The sequence below is a fragment of the Podarcis cretensis genome (genome assembly GCF_951804945.1).
Source record: "Podarcis cretensis genome assembly, chromosome: 5".
NCBI lineage: Eukaryota > Metazoa > Chordata > Lepidosauria > Squamata > Lacertidae > Podarcis > Podarcis cretensis.
In genome coordinates, this window is record NC_137174.1 from 85,032,262 (window position 1) to 85,053,947 (window position 21,686).

The window sequence follows — 21,686 nt, forward strand, 5'->3', positions numbered from 1 at the left end:
TTTTTGTATGATCACACTCCCCCAAACTTGCTCCTCTGTTAGATTGCTTGTTTTGCTTTTTGAAAACATAGGGAGTAAAAAGAAGTTTGAAATGCAGCATAATGGTGGGTTGCCGAATAAAACAAAAGACAAAGAGCCAATAAAACAAAAGACAAAGAGCCCACAGCTATCGTGAACCCTCCGGGGCTCTTTGGATCATGGCCACTGTATGCAAATGAATTTCACTTGAGTAGGTTGCAAAACAAGACTGTACTTGTTTTTCAGGTTTGGGTGATTCAAAATTCACGTCAAGGGATACGTGTGACATTGATGCGCTTGTTTCCTGTTTCATTTCCATATGTATGCTGGTACTTAAATGCTCTCTGTGGCAACATAGCATACTGATTGCTCTTCCACATCATGAGACAAGACATTTAATTACCGGTTTGCGCTCTAAACAGGACAGAAAGTGATATTCTGTCGATAGTGGCATTCAAAGCCATTCATGGCATGTTACAGTGTAAAATACCATTGCTAAGCAATCCCACGGCATGCATTCTGGATAATTAAAATGGCAAGGCACTCCCCCCCCCTTGAAAGTGTTGGTGGTGTCTCCAATTGTGGCTGAAAAATGCTTTTCTATTATTTAAAACACAGGCCTCATTTATGGATAGAGAGAAGCCTGTTGGATCAACTGAAATGATTGAAAATAATACCATTGTAGCAATGTTTCATGGCATGGCATTATTGCAGTCTTGAAAGGAGGCTGGGCAGGAAAGGCGCTGTTTAACATACGGTATACCTGCCAGGCAAGCCTGCCATAGCACATCCTTAGGTAAAAACTGCAGGTGTCATGTTGTCATGGGTACCAAATAGTTAGCCAGTTGCTTCCCAGTGAAGGGACTTTGTTGGGGGATGTTTGAAATTCCAAATAACCCTTTTTCTTCAGCTGAGGTAATTGAGGTGTCTGCTGAAAAGAAAACATTGCTGAAGGGAATATTAAACCTTGCCCAATAAGCCTATTTCAAGAAGGTATGGGTCTTATCCGAACACTTGCACCCTTATAGACCACAATTCCATCTCAAAGGACTTGATTTTTGCTGCTTCAGCCCACCTTGCAGTAACAACCTATTGAATGGAAAACTATGGTTGATTAACCATCTAAGTCATGCTCAAAGGGTAGATTCATTGAATTGATTGGGTCTACTCCAAAAATGACTTACCGGTAACTTTGGATAGCACCCGATGAGTTCATCTTACATGCCTCTCACAAAATGGCTAGAAAATTACCAAACGTTGTTCCTTCCACATAACTAATTAACAAATAAATAAATAAACCTCCTCTTTGTAGGCATTATTCATATTAATGACATTAAACTCCACTTAGATACTGTCTAAACTGACACAATCAGTCAGTGGCATCTTTCCAAAGCACTAATAGGCTAAAAGGCTATAATTAGTTTGAGCTGCTTAAAAGTATAAACTGAAAAGGAGGGTGGGGGGAACCACTCATGAATAAAAAGCAGATGAGTTGAAGTTAATTGCAAAATGTTTGAATCAGAGGAACTTCTGAAGCATCCTATATAGTTTCGCTGTCTCGGTAGCTTTGAAGTAATATGACCTCTGGACCACGCAGACAGTGATTCCAAGTACATAAATCAAGTGGAGCTTTTATAAAGCTGGCTGTCTGAGTTATACGAGGTGGAAATACAATTGACACAGTGAGGATGGCACTTATTTTCTGTGCCCTTGTACTATCACTTCATTTTCTCTCCATCATCACCCTCCCCCCCCCCCTTCTTCTTCTTCTTCCGTTTTTTGGTGTGTGTGTTTTTTAAGAAAGAAGAGGAAAAAACCCACAAAAATGATATCAAGATGTTCACATTGTGAGCTGGTTGTATCTGTGAGATAACTTGTAAGTGAAATGATTTCTGCTTGTAGGGCAGGATTTTCATCTGCTAATCAATTGGAGGAGAGAATTATAATTAAGCATGGCTATTGTCACCTTGTTGATTTTCTTAAGCTCAAACATTCAGGCAGATTGAGGCAGGTCGCCTCTTCTTTCTTCAGACAGGTCCCTTCTTTGTTAGTGGGTCTATTTTTTCTTCAGCCCTAGTTTTGCAGCTAGAACCTTGCCTTCCTGTTAGCTGCTAGCTACCTCCCCACCCCCCTGAAAAGATGCGTGGAATAGCTGTCACTTACGCTGAGAAAAAGCAAGCCCACCTATTGGCCGGATTTGTTGTCTGGGTGCAATGCGGGGAGACAAGGCATCATTTTGTGGCTTGCTCAAACTCCCTTCTCCAATAGGGTTTGTTTCATCCTGGCTGTGTTTTAGGGCTCTCTTGTCCTACCCTACACTGCATACCCAAGAAATTTGGGGCTCCAGTCCAAAGCAAACAAACAAAAACCAGCCCTAGAAGATGTTCACTCTTAACACAGGCTTATGAAAGTTGTGATGCAGTTCCTCAGAGGTGAGAGATATTCTGCACATAGTCAGCAATTTTTTTTTACCTTTCCAGCATTCAGCTGCATCACCAAAACGCCTACACCCCAGTGACCCCTTGCTCAAACCGAACCCTTTTCTTTTTCCAGGTGGCTTAGGGAAGCATTTAATGTCTGATGTTTTATCGCTTTTATATTGTTATTATCATTAATTCTGTTGAGAGCCGCCCTGGGGAAACCCAGCCAGATGGGTGGGGTATAAATAATTTATTATTATAATTTATTATTATTATTATTATTATTATTATTGTGACAATTGGATGAGTACTCAAAGCAGAGTCGCTCAAAATTCAAGGTAACTTCAATCCAAGCTGAGACTAATGCTATTATAACGGACTGGACCTCATAACGATAAATGCAAAGTTTGCAAAGACCCACAATCGCTAGCTGCAACGCCAGGCATCCCCAGAGACTCCCTATAGAATATTGTCTTGGGCTTTGCTGGGCTTTTGAAGGCTAAGGATCTAGGGTGCTTCTAATGTCCACTATCTCAGGTCCACTAGCACAATCCTGGAGAAACCCTTTGAAGATGCCTTTCTAGCCTGAGGTCTCAGCCTGCAAATCACAGCCCCCTTCATACCTCCCTGCAAGGCCCCGGCTGTAGTTTGCAGAACAGGAACTCGATCCTTGGGGGAAAGAGGCAGGAATTGGGTTGCTTGGCTATCCAAGTTGGGCAGTGGTAAAACCCCCAGAATCCTCATTCCATTGCTATAAGGTGTTGGGACGCAACTTTGTCCTGTTCACTCCTGTTCACATTACTTCAATCAGGAGCCATTCCTTCCATCTATATAGTGATGAAGGAGGAAACCAGTTTGGTCCGCATGCAGAATCTACCTGAGGCTGCAGTCCTAACCTTGGCCAGTGCCCCGCAAGACTCGATGAGATAGTGGGGTCACCATCACACCCACAGCCCTGACACACACACCAGAGACCGAAGAAGATGTGGGGCAGGTAAATCACCGTGCAGGAGTAGCTATTGAGCCTGGATTGAACTAATGCTGTCGTGTGGGAGAGGGGGCAGCTCAGGATCCAGTGGATCCCTTCCTGATGCCGGAATGCCTGTTTCAAGGATTTCTGATGGCAAAGGTTTGTAAGGATATTATTATTATTATTATTATTATTATTATTATTATTATTATTATTATCTGATAAGGCAATGTGACAAACTGAATTTAAGACTGAAGGGAAATGAGAAATTGAGAGATGCCAAACCTGACAAAATCCATGCATCCCTATCTGTGCGAATGTTCAAAGATAGTTGATGTTTCCTAGTGGAGAGACGATAGCACTCTGCACATGTTTAAGGCTTTCTTCTCTTTGTAAGTGCTGTAAACACCCTGCTGCAGGGAAGAGAAAGGGTTTTAAATCTTGCAGCCTCTCGCACTGAAAAAGTCCTCAGCTGACACTACGAAGGGAGGGAATGGATTACATACAGCTCACCTACTAGAGTTATTATTATTTTTCTTGGAGAACTTCTCTTCCCCCTGCTGAAATTAACCGGAAACAGTGCAACTGCTACATCCACATTAGGGACTTAACGCATTGTTCCAGCAAACAGCATCTTTCAAATTTGCAAATCTAATTTCAATATTGCTTGATTGGGATGACGATTGTAATTCAAGCATGTGCTTTCCCAATCTGTGAAATACAATGAATTTGAAATTTGCTATGAATATTAACTTCTGCTCTACATATTTCCCTGAAGACAATCCCCAGATTTTTGTAACCATACAATATTCTCAGAAAAGCTATGAGCAATGTTTTTAAAAAACCTTGTAGAGCAGCGTTTGCCGTTAGCAAAATTTTGCCACTTGTTACATGTCATATAACAAACAGCTGCATAAAGCTTACTGACATTTCAAAGCCCTTTCTTTCTTCTTAGCCAGAGCAGTCGGACACCTCGGAGGTGGGATTCCTCTCCTAATGAGACAGAGCAATAAAAAAGCTTAAACTCTCCATAGGAAATGGGCACATTGAAAGTGCCTTATCTAGTGAACATAAATTCAGAAAATGGAATTTATTTATTTATTGAAATTCCAAGTTCAAAACCCAATCTCGGCTCCCACACCCTCATTCAAAGAGATCAAGAAAAATGTAAATGTGATACTTCCTTTGAAGACGGAGAGCTCCCAGTGCAAAATGGCATGAGGAACATTTATGATATAATTCACCGTGTAAGGTTCAACAAATGTTTGATCTCTGCGCTCATTTTCAAATGGGAGAGGAAAAATGCATAATATCTTGGGTTGAATCCAAAGGTTCTCTTTCGATGAGAGGGATGTATCTGGCTGGTAGAGCACCTGCCTGCAGGAAGGTCCCAAGTGGGCTTGCCAAACTCTAGAAAGTCTGTTATCTGAAACACTAGAAAACTGAATTCTCTCATACATTCTTTCATATGTGCTGGACCTGTAAAAGGGCACAAGAGTATTAGGAAATAACCCATAATGAATTGAAAAAAAAATGTTTAAAAGCACTTTTTTAAAAAAAACAACAACCAACCACCCCCTCAAAAAAAAACAAAAAAAAAACAGAGTCCTTTTTGTTGGGGATAATTCAGACAGAAATTCCCAGGTGTCAAAAAAGGTTATTTATGTATGCCACTTACTGCGGCCTGTGTTTCGTTAGCCTGAAAATGGAAAACGAGCTTAGCCCCAGCTAAAGAAGAATGGCAACTTAAGTTGATGGAATATGTGCAGCTTGCAGACCTAACATATAGAGTAAGAGAACAAGAAGAACATATGTTTAGAGAAGATTGGAAAATGTTTATTGAATACATGGGGGAAAATTGTATACACTTGAAAACTTTGGCAGCATTAAGATAAATTCAACAGTGTAAATAAGTTTTGATGGATGTAATAATGGAATACTGAATGGTTTGGTTTATGGAAAATATGAAGGGATTTATGTTATGCAAAATGAGCCATGGAAAGAGAAGAAACGAAGTCATTGATATTTTAAGGTTGTTTAAATGAATACTCCAAGTTGTAAAACTGAAAATTTTATAAAAATTACATATATAAAAAAGAAAACTGATTTCTCTCAATACAGACAATATTAGGCTAGATGGGCCTGTTTCATGCTAAAAGCAATTCCTTATGCTCTACAACAGAAGAAAGGAAGAAGAACTGGATTAGGCCCATGACACATCTTGTCCACCATAATGTTTTTATAGTGTCCAGCCAGATGTCTATGGAGTGCTTGGAAGCAGGACCTCAGCACAACAGCACCCTCCTCTCCTGTGGTTTCCAGCAAATGATATGCAAAAACATACCATTCTGCCGAAGTCCAGTGGGACTACTCCTTCCGTTGGAGGATGCTTCTTCTGTCAAAAGAAGGGAATGTCTTTATCCAACCCACTACAGTCTGCATCCCATGTGCTTTGTGAGTGACTTTGGTAGGTTCTGAGTGTTAGAATTCCTGCTCCATGATTGCAGTCATGGGATTGTTGTCTTTCACATGACGGTATATGTTTTGACTCCACAGTGTGGGAAGTGACGGAGACAGGATGTTTGTGTTACTGTGTTCCATGAAGTGGGACTATTGTCCTTTGTTCTTTCTCTTTGCTGTCTGATGCTAGAGAGAGAGGGAGCCATGTTGCAGTGCTCCGTGTGTGTTTATATGTAAATAAAGTAGATTAGCCAAAATGCTGAGTTGCTGAGGTCTGTCACGCGAACTGCACAGACTCTGCAGATCCCTAAGTGTGCCAATGTCTGTTGGCATTGGTCGCTGTGATGTTCGGGCAGAAGAAAGCTTTTGAAGCTCCTGAACAAAAGACCAGGAAGGAGAGAACATGCCAGTCAGGCATGTGTCTCTACCAGGGTCCAACTCGAATGTAGGCTGAGCTCCTGACACTCTCCACCCCTTTCATAATGTGTAATGATGGTCAGTAGCATAGATAAGCATTAGACATATCCATAGAGGATGAGTCTTTCAAATAGATATGACAAAGGGCAAGGCAAATGGATCCCCCATTATTAAAGACAGTGTGCCGCTGACAGATGCTCTGTGTGCCTTTGCTTCTCAATTTGTATTGTGCTATTTTATGCACCGTGACTTGCTGTTATTTTTATTGGTCATAATTTAGAAATTATTTATTGTAAGAGTGAATTTCTGTTCAATTATTATTTGCTGATATTTAATTTACGGTGTACTATTACATTCCAATGGATCATTGAATATTACTTCATTTGACATAAGTTGTTTATTTTAAATGTATGCTTTTATTATGACATCTTTGTATTGGGTCAGATTGTTATAAGGTCCGCGGGTCTTAGTTGTTTCTTCAGCTTGTAAACTGCCTTGTGTATAGTAATAAATAATAATAATAATAATAATAATAATAATAATAATAATTTTTATTTATACCCTGCCCTCCCCAGCCAAGGCCGGGCTCAGGGCGGCTAACAAGCAATAATAAAAACAAGTTGAATGAATACAACTTAAAAACAAGATTAAAATACAACATTAAAATATTGAAACATTAAAATATTAAAATGCAGCCTCATCACAGGAGGAGAAGGGGGGGAGAGGGGGAGGGAATCAAATTGGCTCCAAGCCAAAGGCCAGGTGGAACAACTCTGTCTTATAGGCCCTGCGGAAAGAAATCAGATCCTGCAGGGCCCTGGTCTCATGAGACAGAGCGTTCCACCAGGCTGGAGCCAGTGTTGAAAAGGCCCTGGCTCTGGTTGAAGCTAATCTAACTTCCTTAGGGCCTGGGACCACTAGGGTGTTGCTATTTGTGGACCTTAAGGTCCTCCGTGGGGCATACCGGGAGAGGTGGTCCTGTAGGTACAAGGGTCCTAGGCCGTGAAGGGCTTTAAAGGTCAAAACCAGTACCTTAAATCTGACCCTGTACTCCACCGGGAGCCAGTGCAGCTGCAAAAGCACTGGGTGAATATGCTCCCATGGCAGAGACCCCGTGAGGAGCCTCGCTGCAGCATTCTGCACCCGCTGGAGTTTCTGGGACAGCTTCAAGGGCAGCCCCACATAGAGTGAATTACAGTAGTCAAGCCTGGAGGTGACCGTCGCATGGATCACTGTGGCCAGGCCAGGGCGGGAAAGGTGGCATACAAATAAAGAAAGGCGGCGTACAAATTAGAAGCAAAATGAGATGCTAAGGATTTACAGCAAGGCATAGCAAGGAAACAAAATGGCCATCACATCATAGGAACAAAAGAAGCTGTCTTACATCAAGTCAGACTATTAGTCCATCAAGCTCAGTATTGTCTGACTAGCAGTGGCTCTCCAGAGTTTCAAGTTGCCTGATGTGGAAATGAGGGAACTTGAACCTGGGACCTTCTGCGTGCAAGCCAGACGCTCTCCCACTGAGCTACGGCTCTGCGGTGAACATCCCAAGGCATTTGACACGCCACCACTGGAGACAGAGTTCTGCACTAGATAGATCTTTGGTCTTACCCAGCAGTGATGTTCTTAACACTCTGATTAGTGTTCCCAGGGAGGTGTATTATGTTCATGAGCCCTGATGGCAGGTCTTCCCCTTCCTTGTATGTCAGCTTAGCTAAGCAGCTCAGGGAGGAATAATAATAAGCTTCTCATCATCTGACACAACAGAGGAAGAAAGCCTTCTCTTCTTTGCTGTTTCAATCCATTCCAGCACTTACAAGTGTTTGCCTTCATTTATGTCACCCACCATAATGGCAATTCATCACTTGCTTTTGTCACCTCTGCTATATATATATATATATATATATATATATATATATATATATATCCCTTTGTTTTATCAGTGTTTTCTAAGGTGCAAACCTGACTGCTGAACATTTCCCATGTTCATTATCAGTCGTTTGTGATTGTTTCTCCTGGAAGCTGCTGACATGTCGGTTCACTTACGGTAGCGACTCGTTTCTTGCATTCCTGCAGGTTAGCCAGAAAAGGGCAAGTGAATACATCCATTTCTAGTGAGCAATCCAAGCCAGGGCACAGGAGAAGAGCAGGAAAGCAAACTGCACATGCCCCATTATTATATTAGATGCAGTGAGTGGTATTCAACTAAGCTTCACTCAGAGTAGATCCACTGAAATTTAACAAGCATAAATAAGTTAACTCCATTCATTTCTTTTTGGAAGAAAGTTTTCATTTATTTAAATGGGTCCGCACTGTGGAAAACTTAGCTGAATACCACCCAGTCAGATTATGTATAGCAGAGCTCTGCAATTTCAAACAAAATTGCAATGCCTGAGAAATTTCCACCGGTGTCAAATGGAATCATAAAGCAGATTTCTCAGAGGAACACATGCATGCTATACCCCCTTCCTGGAATTTACAACGATTTTAGAACTTGGTGTTGAAGAACTTCAGTATTCTATATACCAGTGTTCTGCATGCTGGTGGCATCCACATGTTGTTAGACTCCAACTCCCATCAGCACCAGCCAGCATGGACAATAGTCAGGAATGATGGGAGTCTAGACAGCATCTGGGGAAAATGAAGTTGGGGAAGGCTGATATATACTACTGATGAAATCATTCACTGAGTACCTGCCTTAGGTAACGTAAAGGCACCACCCGGAAATGAGAGAGGTACCCGTATACTCAGAGGAACTGTGTGGTTTGTAGAACTAACCCCCAAAAATGCTTGGGACAGGGAGCCACAGGAACCCTCCTTCCCCCTAAAAGCTAACGGTGAGGAGATCCATTCATTTCAACAGGTCTACTCTGAGTATGACTGATGTTAAATACGACAGCAATATTCTATGTATGGTAGAAGCAGTTTAAAAACACATTCTGTGCCCAGAAAACAAATGCCTTCAAATGCAGTGAAAGTGTGTTATATTAGAGATTAGAGAAAGCCTTGAGACTGCTGTTCCGGCTGCTTAGTCACCCTTTAGATCAAAGTTGTGGCTTATTCAGATCCTCATTCTTTGTTGTCTGCTTTTATGGACCTCAGAATATTACAGCAATCCTGAAATGTCTATCCAAAGCTACTCTCTTTGGTTTTAAGAAGGTAGTGGAACCCTGTTCTTGTTGTTAATATTCTAACAAACATTTGATAGTTTCTGATTAGCAGAGCTAATTGATGCTGTCCAGTGCTGAATATGTGGGATTTCTCTTTTGTGTTATCAGTTGCTGCTTATCTTTCTTTTGTAAAAATGTGACCTGATTGTAAAAATGGGGTCTTGAGTTGCTCCGATTACCATTTCCTTTTATATTTGGCTTTTTGTTTCCAGGACTAATTTTAATTAACAAATTTGATTCTTCACTAGCAGAAGCCTTACACGGAACACAAGAAAGCAATTTAGTGATAGCAACCAGCTGAGTATTAAGAGATTCATTTAAGACGATAACCTTTGGGGGCATTCTGTCCATGTGTAAAACCTACCCATGAGCATTGAGAATGGGAATGAAGGCAGAAATATTGAAAAAAACCAAACTGCATTGAGCTTGTAACTGAAGGGGGGATCATGTAATTGATAAAGGGAGTCTGTATCAACAGGAAGACATCTTGGAGGTCTGCTATATCAAGGTGGGTCTCTGTGACAGAGGCAAAAGCTTTGTTAGCCTGAGAGAAGGACAAACAAAGGAGGAAGGGTTTCTACTCAATGGTAAAATTCACTGAAAGCCTAGTGAGGGTTTAAGGGATTGTTTAAATCCAGGGAAAGTGGTTGTATTTCAAATCTATTATTTTGCTCCAAATATGATGGTTTTCTGTAACTTTCGCACTGAGTATATTTTTTCTTAAAACTGTATTTTTGTCTTAGTAGATTTTAGTTTTTTGTTAAACCTCTGTGGTTTCATCTTATTGCAAACACCTTCAGGTCTGGGTGTCATGTTTGGGGCTTCAGGGAAACCCCAGAGAAGTGTTTAGGCTGATTGAGGAAGGAAGGAAGGAAGGAAGGAAGGAAGGAAGGAAGGAAGGAAGGAAGGAAGGGAGGGCAGGATTCAGCTAACTAGTCCTGGTAGGGAAAACCCATGCAACAACTTCAGCTACCACTATAGTGATTTCTCTTCTTTCTCCAACCACACATCCCAAAATCGACTCCAATATGGGGTCAGGAGACCATGGGTATTGTTCCATCTGGCAAGCTAAAAAGCTTGTGATGATGGAACAATTTTGAATCCCTCCCAGAGAAAAGAATCATGCCACACTCATATATGTTCAATGGTCGGACTGCAATTAAAGTAAGCAGCTGAGTTTCCATAATTCCTGGCTCTGCTTATGCAATCTCTCACTGAATGCTGCCTTACAAATTCGTTCATACTTGCACAATTTAGAAAAAACAAACAAAAGCAAGCTAGTTATTAGAATTCCAAACCATGCAAACCTCAAAACGTCAAGTGGCTCCTTTCTAATCTTTTTTCTTGAGAACGGATACAACACAGAGGGTGCAATCCCAACTTCAAGGGCTTTGAACATTTATGATGTGCTACATAAATGCTATTTCCTAAAATTTATCATTTGTGCCTTTAACATGCCTAGTACGGTCCCTTAGGGAATGACAAAGTCTGTGTTGCAAGCATATTTAAGGATGCTTCCAAACTTCTCCAAATTTCAACCAGACTATTGGCATTCCAAATAACCTGGTTTATTTTCCAGAGTGGTTTAGTTTTGAAAGTGATGTGACTTTATGGTAGTTTAACTCACACCAGCTTCTTGTGCGTAGGATTTCTCCATTAGACATTATATGACAGCTGGAGTGAAGAACCTTTGGCTTTCCAGAAGTTGCTGAACTACAGTTCCCATCAGCACTGGCAAGCATGGCCCATGACCAGGATGATGGGAGTTGTAGCTCAGCAACATCTGGAGAACCAGATGTTCCCCACTCCTGCATTACAGCAATTCTGCAGCCTACTGGAATTGAAGGGAAAGCACTTAGGACAGCCCTTTGAGAAATGAGGATGAAAAATACATTTGAAAAAGCGATGGGGATGAAGTCAACACACACATTTTAATCTTACCATATCATAATGGGCATAAAATGAATGAGCTTTCTCAACAAATCCCATCTGTTGTTGTTTAGTCGTTTAGTCGTGTCCGACTCTTCGTGACCCCATGGACCAGAGAACGCCAGGCACTCCTGTCCTCCACTGCCCCCCGCAGCTTGGTCAGACTCATGCTGGTAACCTCGAAAACACTATCCAACCATCTCGTCCTCTGTCGCCCCCTTCTCCTTGTGCCCTCCATCTTTCCCATCTATTCCAAATGAATATCTGCCTTGTGCAAAAGAAGAAGAAGAAGAAAAGGGAAGCCAAGCATTGCAGGGATATGATCAAAATGCAAGCGAGGTCATTTAGCCTTGGGCAAAGAGTGGTCTTGATCGTTTTAAAATTCGCAGCTTTTGCAATGCACGTGTGGTGAAGCATCAATTCAAAGCCATGAGGGATATGTAAGCAGAAGGAAATCATATTTGTGTTGCCGCTTCCCAACAGGCTGATGCCGATGTTGTTGTAAATGAATCTTCTTCCTTTGTAGTTTAAGAATTATGAGCTTCAGTGCTTGAAACAAAAGCAAACAATCTGGTGATGCATGCACAGGAATTGAGGGTATTAAACAGGCCCCTGAAAGTGTTCAGCATCCCAGAGGACTGGCCCCTGATAAATGAGATACACCCCTAGAAAATTTATGCTTTTATACTGTAGTGGTGATGTACGGGTGGAATGAAATAGCATGAACTCTGGAGTTTTCATTCAGCAGCCATTCCTGTTTGCAATAGTCTGAAGTCTTCTTGATTAACTTGCGTAAAGACTTCCTTCGTGATTCAGGGAGCAGGGGGTAGTTGTTTCCAGAACACACTGAGGGCCGAATGGATGATTCATCCCTTTTCTTACCAGAGTTTGCCAGCTTACAGAGGTGGACTTGTTGGCAACAAGGTCTCAGTAGCAGACAGGGGGACAGAGTGGAGCCTGACCCTCCATCACCAACTTCGTTGCAGCTGACTGGGAGCAGGAACAAGGCAGTTTCCCATGCTAGTGAAAATATGGGGGGGGGTTCAGCTTGATGCTGAGGAGATTGCTCCATCAGCACAACTATTCCTGCTTGCCCGATGGAACAACCTATTGGCAAAACCTATTTGGTGTTTCGCAACTTTCTGACTAGTTGCTGGACCTTAGCCAGACCTAGCAGTGTACACGCAGAATCCACAGAAGCAATTGGTGACTTGGCTGCAGATAGGATGGATGAAGCAGGAACTAGGAACTTGTAGTTAGGTGTTTATTATATATAGTGGACTATTTACAGGAACAGAACACGGATCTTTTGCTAGCTCTCTCTGACACGACTCACAACTCCTACACTGACACAGAACTCTGAACTAAAGAACACTGAACTAACACATTCCAGCTAGTAGGCCATTATCACTCCCTTGGGAGAGCTTGACCAATCAGGGAGTGGTCTCCATGTCTCTGTTATCTCCAGGCAGACTTACTCCTTCAGATTGTCTTCTGGCTGTCTGCCAAACCTTAATTGACTCTGTGTGAGTAGCTGCATGTACACAGTTTCCCTCTCTTTTCCCCATGCACTGCTCTGGGGGCCCTCCCAGTCCTCCAGAGTGGATTTGGGGTGGGGGTGGTGGGCAGAGGGGAAGAAAAGCCTACTGTACTAGTGCGAGTTCTTGCTCTGACTTCTGCCAGCAAAATGGGGTACTTGAATCCATCAATGTGATTCAGCGGCATCATTTAGCTTGCAAACATGACCTCGTTATCTCTCCCCCCCCCCCTTCGTTCCTCCTCCTCCCCTCCTCCTCCCCACTTGCTCTGGAGGCTTTAGCAAAGCCAACTGCTTTCCCATCAAATAATCTCTCTGCAATATCCGGGCCAAACTCCTGTCCTTCTTCTTGTCTCCTGTTGACCTGCTTTCCTCGAATTGTGAGGTTTTGTCAGCATTGGAGCATATGGGATGCTTTGGGATAAGGAAGCATCCTGTGGATTTACATCCTTGTATAAATAATTAATGCCACCGTGAACAGCATTTGGAGGAGTTTTTACTGACGCCTATACGTCAAAGCTGGTTTTAATTGTATTGATAGACAATCTGGGGAAAGGCTCCTCTGCACGTCAGCTTATTGCCGTGAAATAACTGCTTACCAGGTTTGTCCCTTTCCGCAAGGCTAATGAAAGTTTCACACGCTGGCATTAAAATATGTAGGCTCTTACATTAATATCAGGCTGTTGTAAATTATATGCACTCCTTTAAGTGACGCACTATTTCAAAAAGGAAAGGGGGGGAAAACTACTGCTGCTTAGCATAGATATTGAGCTCACTCACAAATCAGGACGCTTGCATGAGATCGAGAAAGTTTTTATGCAACTACTGACTCTGCATGCACAGTTCCCTATTTGAAAGCATTCTCTTCTTTTTACAGATGCAGCAAAAGAGTGATGCTCTCTTGGGTTCTGCTTTGCAAAAATCACAAACCCTTTTTTACCTCTTAAATTGCATCAAAATATAGGTTGGTAAGATCACACTGTCCTGTTGTTTTCAGTGAAAAGAATGTAAAGTCAAGCAATACAATAATTTATTCTCTTTTGTTTTCTTTTGTATTTATACCCCACCATTTTGGCTTTTTGAATGGTCTTTTTGGGAGAGAAATTAAGTTTGGTACACAATTGAATATGAACACAACTAATTTGCACTTCCTGAAACAATACACAAGCTAGGGAAAATACACACACACATACAAAAATGCATTTTATTAGGGACAAATGTTCAAGAAAATGTGTACAAGGCATAACTGCATCCAAATAAGTTAATGCTAACGTATTTTCATGAAGACTTTTCAAAAAAATTGTGGGACAAACTGAATTTAAGGCTGGTGAAGGAATGAGAATCCAAGTGGAACTGAAATTGAGAGATTTGTCTGCCCCCACCCTGATGTGGGCATTTTGGTGAATTGCAGGCCTTATCGCAATTTGAGAAAACTCATTTTTACCCTGTCTCTTCTTTGGAGTGAGATTTGATATCAATTAAGCCATACATTCTTTTTTTGAAAAATCATACCCTAGAATTGAAAGAGCCTCCAAAGTTCCTCATTCTGCTCTGTGCAATAAAGAGAGAGATTACAAGGATCTGTAGCACTGGCTTTCGCCTTTTGTAATGCTTACTCTTGCTTAGTAAATAATAATAAGGTTGGTGTGGGGGGAAAGTGTTGCAATAAGCTCCCTATTTGTGTTTGCTTTCTGCCTCTGGTCTGGCATAAGCCTGTTTGATCCCTGAAGAATGGCTGTACAGAGTATAATTCTGAGGAGACTTGTCCAGTATTAGCGTAATCCTAGCCAAAAGGGCGTAAATAAACTGACAGTTGGGGGAGGAGGGGGGAGGGCTGTTTCTCTATAACAAGGACCGATCTCATTTCAGATTATAGCTGGAAGCTGTAGGGGTGGGATAGCTTTAGGAGTGACGGACGACTGCCACCAAATGTGCACCACATAAGTTATTTGCATGGTTGCTATGGGGCAGAATAGCTTCTACCATCCTTAAGCTATGAGCACCCCATTCTGGCTTCCCAGATGCCCAGAAGGCAGCCGTCTCAGCTGTATTTTAAGGCTCTAATAAGGGGAAGGGGGAGAGAATGAAATGTGCTTACCAGTTGCCAGGTGAAACAGGGAAAGAAGAAAAGCGAGGTGGAGAGGGAGAGAAAAACGACATACAGGTTGTGAGAAAATCAGATGACGCGGAAGTGTGATATTTTCAATCTTCTTTGGGGAAAACAGATTGAACAGTTTGGGCTGCATCGCCAAGCAAAACCATGAAGTGGGTTTGAGGTGAAACATCATAAAAAGGTGCAAGCAAATATTGTATAAAGAAAACTTGACATTGGAAAGCCCCGCTGCAGTTGCGAAGGTGTTCCTACTGTAGAATGAATGCAGTGGTCTAAATATTATGGGTGGTACTGAACTAAGTTTTTCCATGAGTAGACCCATTGCCTCAGTCCCTTCATTTCCACTGGTAAAATTTAGTCCCTCAATTTCCTCAGTAAAACCCATTATGCATTAATTTTTTAACGGATGAAAGAATTGTTTGTTGATTTACTGCCTTTTGGGCTTCCCTTGATATTCTCAGATATTTTACCTCAGGAAGTAACCATAAATTTTGCTTCAGGGAGAGTTTCTGTGGCAGTTGTAGCTACAGTTCAAGGTGTGTGCAGAGGTGAAGAAGTGTAATTCATGTGATATGTTATCAGCAGATATCAGTGGAGAAGATAGCAAATTGCCTTAGGTCAATACAGAAATAATAGAATACAGGAATAATGGACATAATCCACTAGGCAGGCCTCTCATGCAAGGCCAGGCTAGTTGAAATGAATGGATGAGTTGACCGCACTGCGTTTAAGGGACCTATGGAATTTGAAGTAAGCTAGTTTGTAGGTTCACAACTGTGACGAATTAAAATGTTGCTCCCAAGAGATTTCTTATTAAAAACTGCAGGTGTAAATAAGAACCATTCCACTGATCTTTCCTGCAGGGAAAAGGGACTTTGATGTGTGGCAAGAGTGTGGGTTGTGTTCTTTTGGGGAAGGCTGGCTAGAGAGCACGACAGCTGAAGACCTACTGTACTCCTTAATGGAAGCATAAGGCATTTATCAGAAGCCTTAATGAACTCTTTGATCTCTGTAATCACATAATTCAAAGAAACTGATTTCGTGACCGTTCGAGGAACAAGTTCCAAAATGATTAACAGTCATTCTCCAAAGACTTGTTTTAACCTCCTTTGCCCCAGAGATCCTGCCTTTAAGTCGGCTACAATGCTGTTCTATTTCAGTTCATTTTCATTCTAATTTCCCAAGCCTAGCTTTCATTAGCTGCCACTCTGTTAATAAGACTATAGAGTGAACTCCATAGACCTTCCTTCCGTCACTGGGAAGCTAAAGGATTGGCACAGACCTCACAAAAAAGGATATTGGGCAGTGGGGGTGTGAAGCTATTCTATTAAAAGGTAAAGGTAAAGGTACCCCTGCCCGTACGGGCCAGTCTTGACAGACTCTGGGGTTGTGCGCCCATCTCACTTAAGAGGCCAGGGGCCAGCGCTGTCCGGAGACACTTCTGGGTCACGTGGCCAGCGTGACATCGCTGCTCTGGCCAGAGCCAGAGCCAGAGCCGCACACGGAAACGCCGTTTACCTTCCCGCTGGTAAGCGGTCCCTATTTATCTACTTGCACCCGGAGGTGCTTTCGAACTGCTAGGTTGGCAGGCGCTGGGACCGAGCAGCGGGAGCGCACCCCGCCGCAGGGATTCGAACTGCCGACCTTTCGATCGGCAAGCCCTAGGCGCTGAGGCTTTAACCCACAGCGCCACCTGCGTCCCTGTGAAGCTATTCTATTAGAATATAATATTTGCCTTGCTTGGGTCTATACCATTCAACATATTTTTTCCCCTCCAGCAGCAACCAACCAGCTGCCTCTGGGAGTTTACAAACAGGACATGAAGCTGATGGCTCACTCTGTTCCCAATATTTGACATTCAGGGATAGAGTGCCTCTGTAAATGGGGCTTCCATTTAGCTGCCATGACAAATGGCCTTTCCTCAATTATGAACTGAAAGCATAGTTATCAGAACACCATGTGGGCAGCAAATTCCATGAGTTATATTTAGAAAAAAATCCCTTTTTGTCTGTCCTAAACTGCCTGGTAATCAGTTTGAACATTGTTTTATCATTGTGAGATACTGGAAGTGGGAACTTAACACTACGAATTTGTGATTTTGGCCAGTCAGCTGACATGCAAAGTATTATTCGATATAGGTATCTGTGCCTAGGAATACTTGTTCCTCTGTTTATGATGGCATTACCACTGCCAATTCAGATTGGAACACCAATAGTGCATCCAAGGCAAACTCCTGTTGGAGCCATTGTTTGGAGGGATCCACCCGGTTCTACTGACACTGGTTCTTTTTGAAGAATGAAAGGAGTTTTGGTAAAGTCAATGTCATGTAGGAGAGTGCTGACTGAATAAAGCAATTTCATATGCTGTTGGGGCTGAAATGATGCTGCTGAATCATAGAATCATAGAATCATAGAGTTGGAAGAGACCACAAGGGCCATCGTGTCCAACCCCCTGCCAAGCAGGAAACACCATCAGAGCACTCCTGACATATGGTTGTCAAGCCTCTGCTTAAAGACCTCCAAAGAAGGAGACTCCACCACACTCCTTGGCAACAAATTCCACTGTCGAACAGCTCTTACTGTCAGGAAGTTCTTCCTAATGTTTAGGTGGAATCTTCTTTCTTGTAGTTTGGATCCATTGCTCCGTGTCCGCTTCTCTGGAGCAGCAGAAAACAACCTTTCTCCCTCCTCTATGTGACATCCTTTTATATATTTGAACATGGCTATCACATCACCCCTTAACCTCCTCTTCTCCAGGCTAAACATGCCCAGCTCCCTTAGCCGTTCCTCATAAGGCATCGTTTCCAGGCCTTTGACCATTTTGGTTGCCCTCCTCTGGACACGTTCCAGTTTGTCAGTGTCCTTCTTGAACTGTGTTGCCCAGAACTGGACACAGTACTCCAGGTGAGGTCTGACCAGTGCAGAATACAGTGGCACTATTACTTCCCTTGATCTAGATGCTATACTCCTATTGATGCAGCCCAGAATGGCATTGGCTTTTTTAGCTGCCGCGTCACACTGTTGGCTCATGTCAAGTTTGTGGTCAACCAAGACTCCTAGATCCTTTTCACATGTACTGCTCTCAAGCCAGGTGTCAATCATCTTGTATTTGTGCCTCTCATTTTTTTTGCCCAAGTGCAATACTTTACATTTCTCCCTGTTAAAATTCATCTTGTTTGTTTTGGCCCAGTTCTCTAATCTGTCAAGGTCGTTTTGAAGTGTGATCCAAACCCCTCCCAGTTTGATGCTGCTGAACTATGGGACAAAACTGGAAATCAGTACCAGATTTCTCATTCTACTTTAGTGGATTTCAGGACAACATGTAACAGGGAAATATCTCAATTCAAAAGTGATTCTCTCGGATCATTAGCTTTATTGACAATTTTTTGGAATGGTAATTCTGGAACCAGAAGTCAATTAAAGCAAACAGCGGCAGAAGTATGAGGATACCTAGATGAAAAGTCTGGTTTTCAGAATGTTTACAGAGCAGTTCCTAGAACTTCTGCCCGTTTGAGCACCATATTGGGCAAAAAGATTCCTGCATCTCAGGGGGGTTGGACCCTTGTGGTCACTTCCAACTGTACAATTCTATGATTCTATGATCTCTAAATTGGTTTGATGAGCTGACCAACTGACCTGGTCACTTCCACACCAACTTACCCTAATCTGGGTGTGGCTGACCATGATAATGCAAGAAGTAGCTATACCAATCAGTCTGTCCATGTGGCCTCTTCCTTCAAAGATTATCAGAGTAGAGTGCAAAGCTGTTAGTCCTCCCGTATCACTCAGACAATACATTAGTTGACAGTCATAATCAATGGTTTCTCATTCATATGAGTGTACATCTCCGCAGTATTATTCTCACTCTGATACGAAATGCTTTTCACTGGAAGCATAAAATCTGTATGATTTCGATGGAATACTTGCTAGCAATTTTGAGCGCCATCCCATCTTGACAGGCTCACCACACACACACAGAGTGAGACCTAAGATTGTGTGGGCAAAATAGAAATGTTAAAAATTTTGAATTGCAGCAGTTTTCCTTTTACACATTTTTGATTTCCCATGAGCTGCACATAGTGTGTGAATGGAGAAAATAATTTCTTAATTTCATTTGCATTTCATGATCATCATCACCATCCTCATTTATTATTGGAGGTTGTATCCAATGCTACGTAAGTGGAATTTGCATGCAGCAGGGACCCTGTCCTTCACGACCCTCCGTAAGTTGCCTCAGTAGGGCCCTCAGCCCTCTAGAGCAGAGATGTTGAGAGTACATAGGAGTCTGGGGAAAAGAGACTGGGAAAGTTGCATTGGTGCAAGCAGAAGTCTGCTGAGTAAAAGGAACAGCAGCATTGGGTACAACCCTATATTCCTACAGCAATGTCACAGCACACTCAGAGAGAAGGTCATTCATGCTATTGCCCAGAATGACCTTCTCATGCCAGTTAGTGGACCGTTAGAAGCACACAGCATCCCAACAATTGGAGTTAATGAATGGACGCCCTTAGCTGAAAAAAGACATCCAATCTGTGAGTGCACCTCATTGTCCTAACATTTCCCCCTGAATGCATCATAACCTGAATTTGAATTAGCACTTTCTCTTAGAAAAGGGTCACTTTGGAAATTGCAGAAGAGTAGACATTGTCTTCATTTGCAACAGCAAAGAATGTTCCTCTTAAAATAAATGTGTTCTGCCTACTTTTAGATCTATGTTGTTGTTGTTGTTGTTTAGTCGTTTAGTCGTGTCCGACTCTTCGTGACCCCATGGACCAGAGAACGCCAGGCACTCCTGTCCTCCACTGCCCCCCGCAGCTTGGTCAGACTCATGCTGGTAACCTCGAAAACACTATCCAACCATCTCGTCCTCTGTCGCCCCCTTCTCCTTGTGCCCTCCATCTTTCCCAACATCAGGGTCTTCTCCAGGGAGTCTTCTCTTCTCATGAGGTGGCCAAAGTACTGGAGCCTCAGCTTCACAATCTGTCCTTCCAGTGAGCACTCAGGGCTGATTTCCTTCAGAATGGAGAGGTTTGATCTTCTTGCAGTCCATGGGACTCTCAAGAGTCTCCTCCAGCACCATAATTCAAAAGCATCAATTCTTCGGCGATCAGCCTTCTTTATGGTCCAGCTCTCACTTCCATACATCACTACTGGGAAAACCATAGCTTTAACTATACAGACCTTTGTTGGCAAGGTGATGTCTCTACTTCTCAAGATGCTGTCTAGGCCTGTCATTGCCCTTCTCCCAAGAAGCAGGCGTCTTTTAATTTCGTGGCTGCTGTCACCATCTGCAGTGATCATGGAGCCCAAGAAAGTAAAATCTCTCACTGCCTGCATTTCTTCCCCTTCTATTTGCCAGGAGGTGATGGGACCAGTAGCCATGATCTTCGTTTTTTTGATGTTGAGCTTCAGACCATATTTTGCACTCTCCTCTTTCACCCTCAATAAAAGGTTCTTTAATTCCTCCTCACTTTCTGCCATCAAGGTTGTGTCATCTGCATATCTGAGGTTGTTGATATTTCTTCCGGCAATCTTAATTCCGACTAGGGATTCATCCAGTCCAGCCTTTCGCATGATGAATTCTGCATATAAGTTAAATAAGCAGGGAGACAAAATGCAGCCTTGTCGTACTCCTTTCCCAATTTTGAACCAGTCAGTTGTTCCATATCCAGTTCTAACTGTAGCTTCTTGTCCCACATAGAGATTTCTCAGGAGACAGATGAGGTGATCAGGCACTCCCATTTCTTTAAGAACTTGCCATAGTTTGCCATGGTCGACACAGTCAAAGGCTTTTGCATAGTCAATGAAGCAGAAGTAAATGTCTTTCTGGAACTCTCTAGCTTTCTCCATAATCCAGCGCATGTTTGCAATTTGGTCTCTGGTTCCTCTGCCTCTTCTAAATCCAGCTTGCACTTCTGGGAGTTCATTTAGATCTATAGCCTCCTGAAATTCATGTGAGTCTTTCCCTTGAGCTTATTGGATTCATTTATTATTATTATTATTATTATTATTATTATTATTATTATTATTATTATTATCTTGCTGAGAAAGACACCAAGGTGATACCTAGAGAAGAGGCTCCCATCCTCTGGCCATTTCTTCGCTCCTTCAGCAGCCACATTGACTTCCTCCCACTTTTCTGTTTCCTTCCATAAGAGTTAAAGGAGAGGGGGAAAAGAACGGTTTTGTTTCCACATCTCAATTCAGTAAAGCAGTGCAATATGATGAAGATGATAGCTGGTTTACCAAGCAAACAAAAGTGCTTTAATCAAGCACGAGGAGACAAAGAGTCTACATTGCACAGATGGGCAGTTAATTTCTTTTCCATTGCATTTGCAATGTTCTCCATGATATTATAGCAGCTGTGATGAGAATGGTGGATGTCCCCAGTCTATGCTCCATTTAACTCTTGGAATTCTAAAAGCATCACATTGTGCAGGAAATGAAAACTCCCCTTCAACAATGAAATGTGGCATCCCAAAGCAATGTTAAGTGCTTTAATAATTTTTGGATTCATGTCTTTTCCGAATGCCCAGTAATTGTTCATGCTGTTCAAATACCGAAGCAGCCCCCATAGATTTCCTGCAACCAACTCCTAACACTTCATAAATAAGTGTAAATAATGTGGTTTGGTCACATCTGTAGCATTTTTT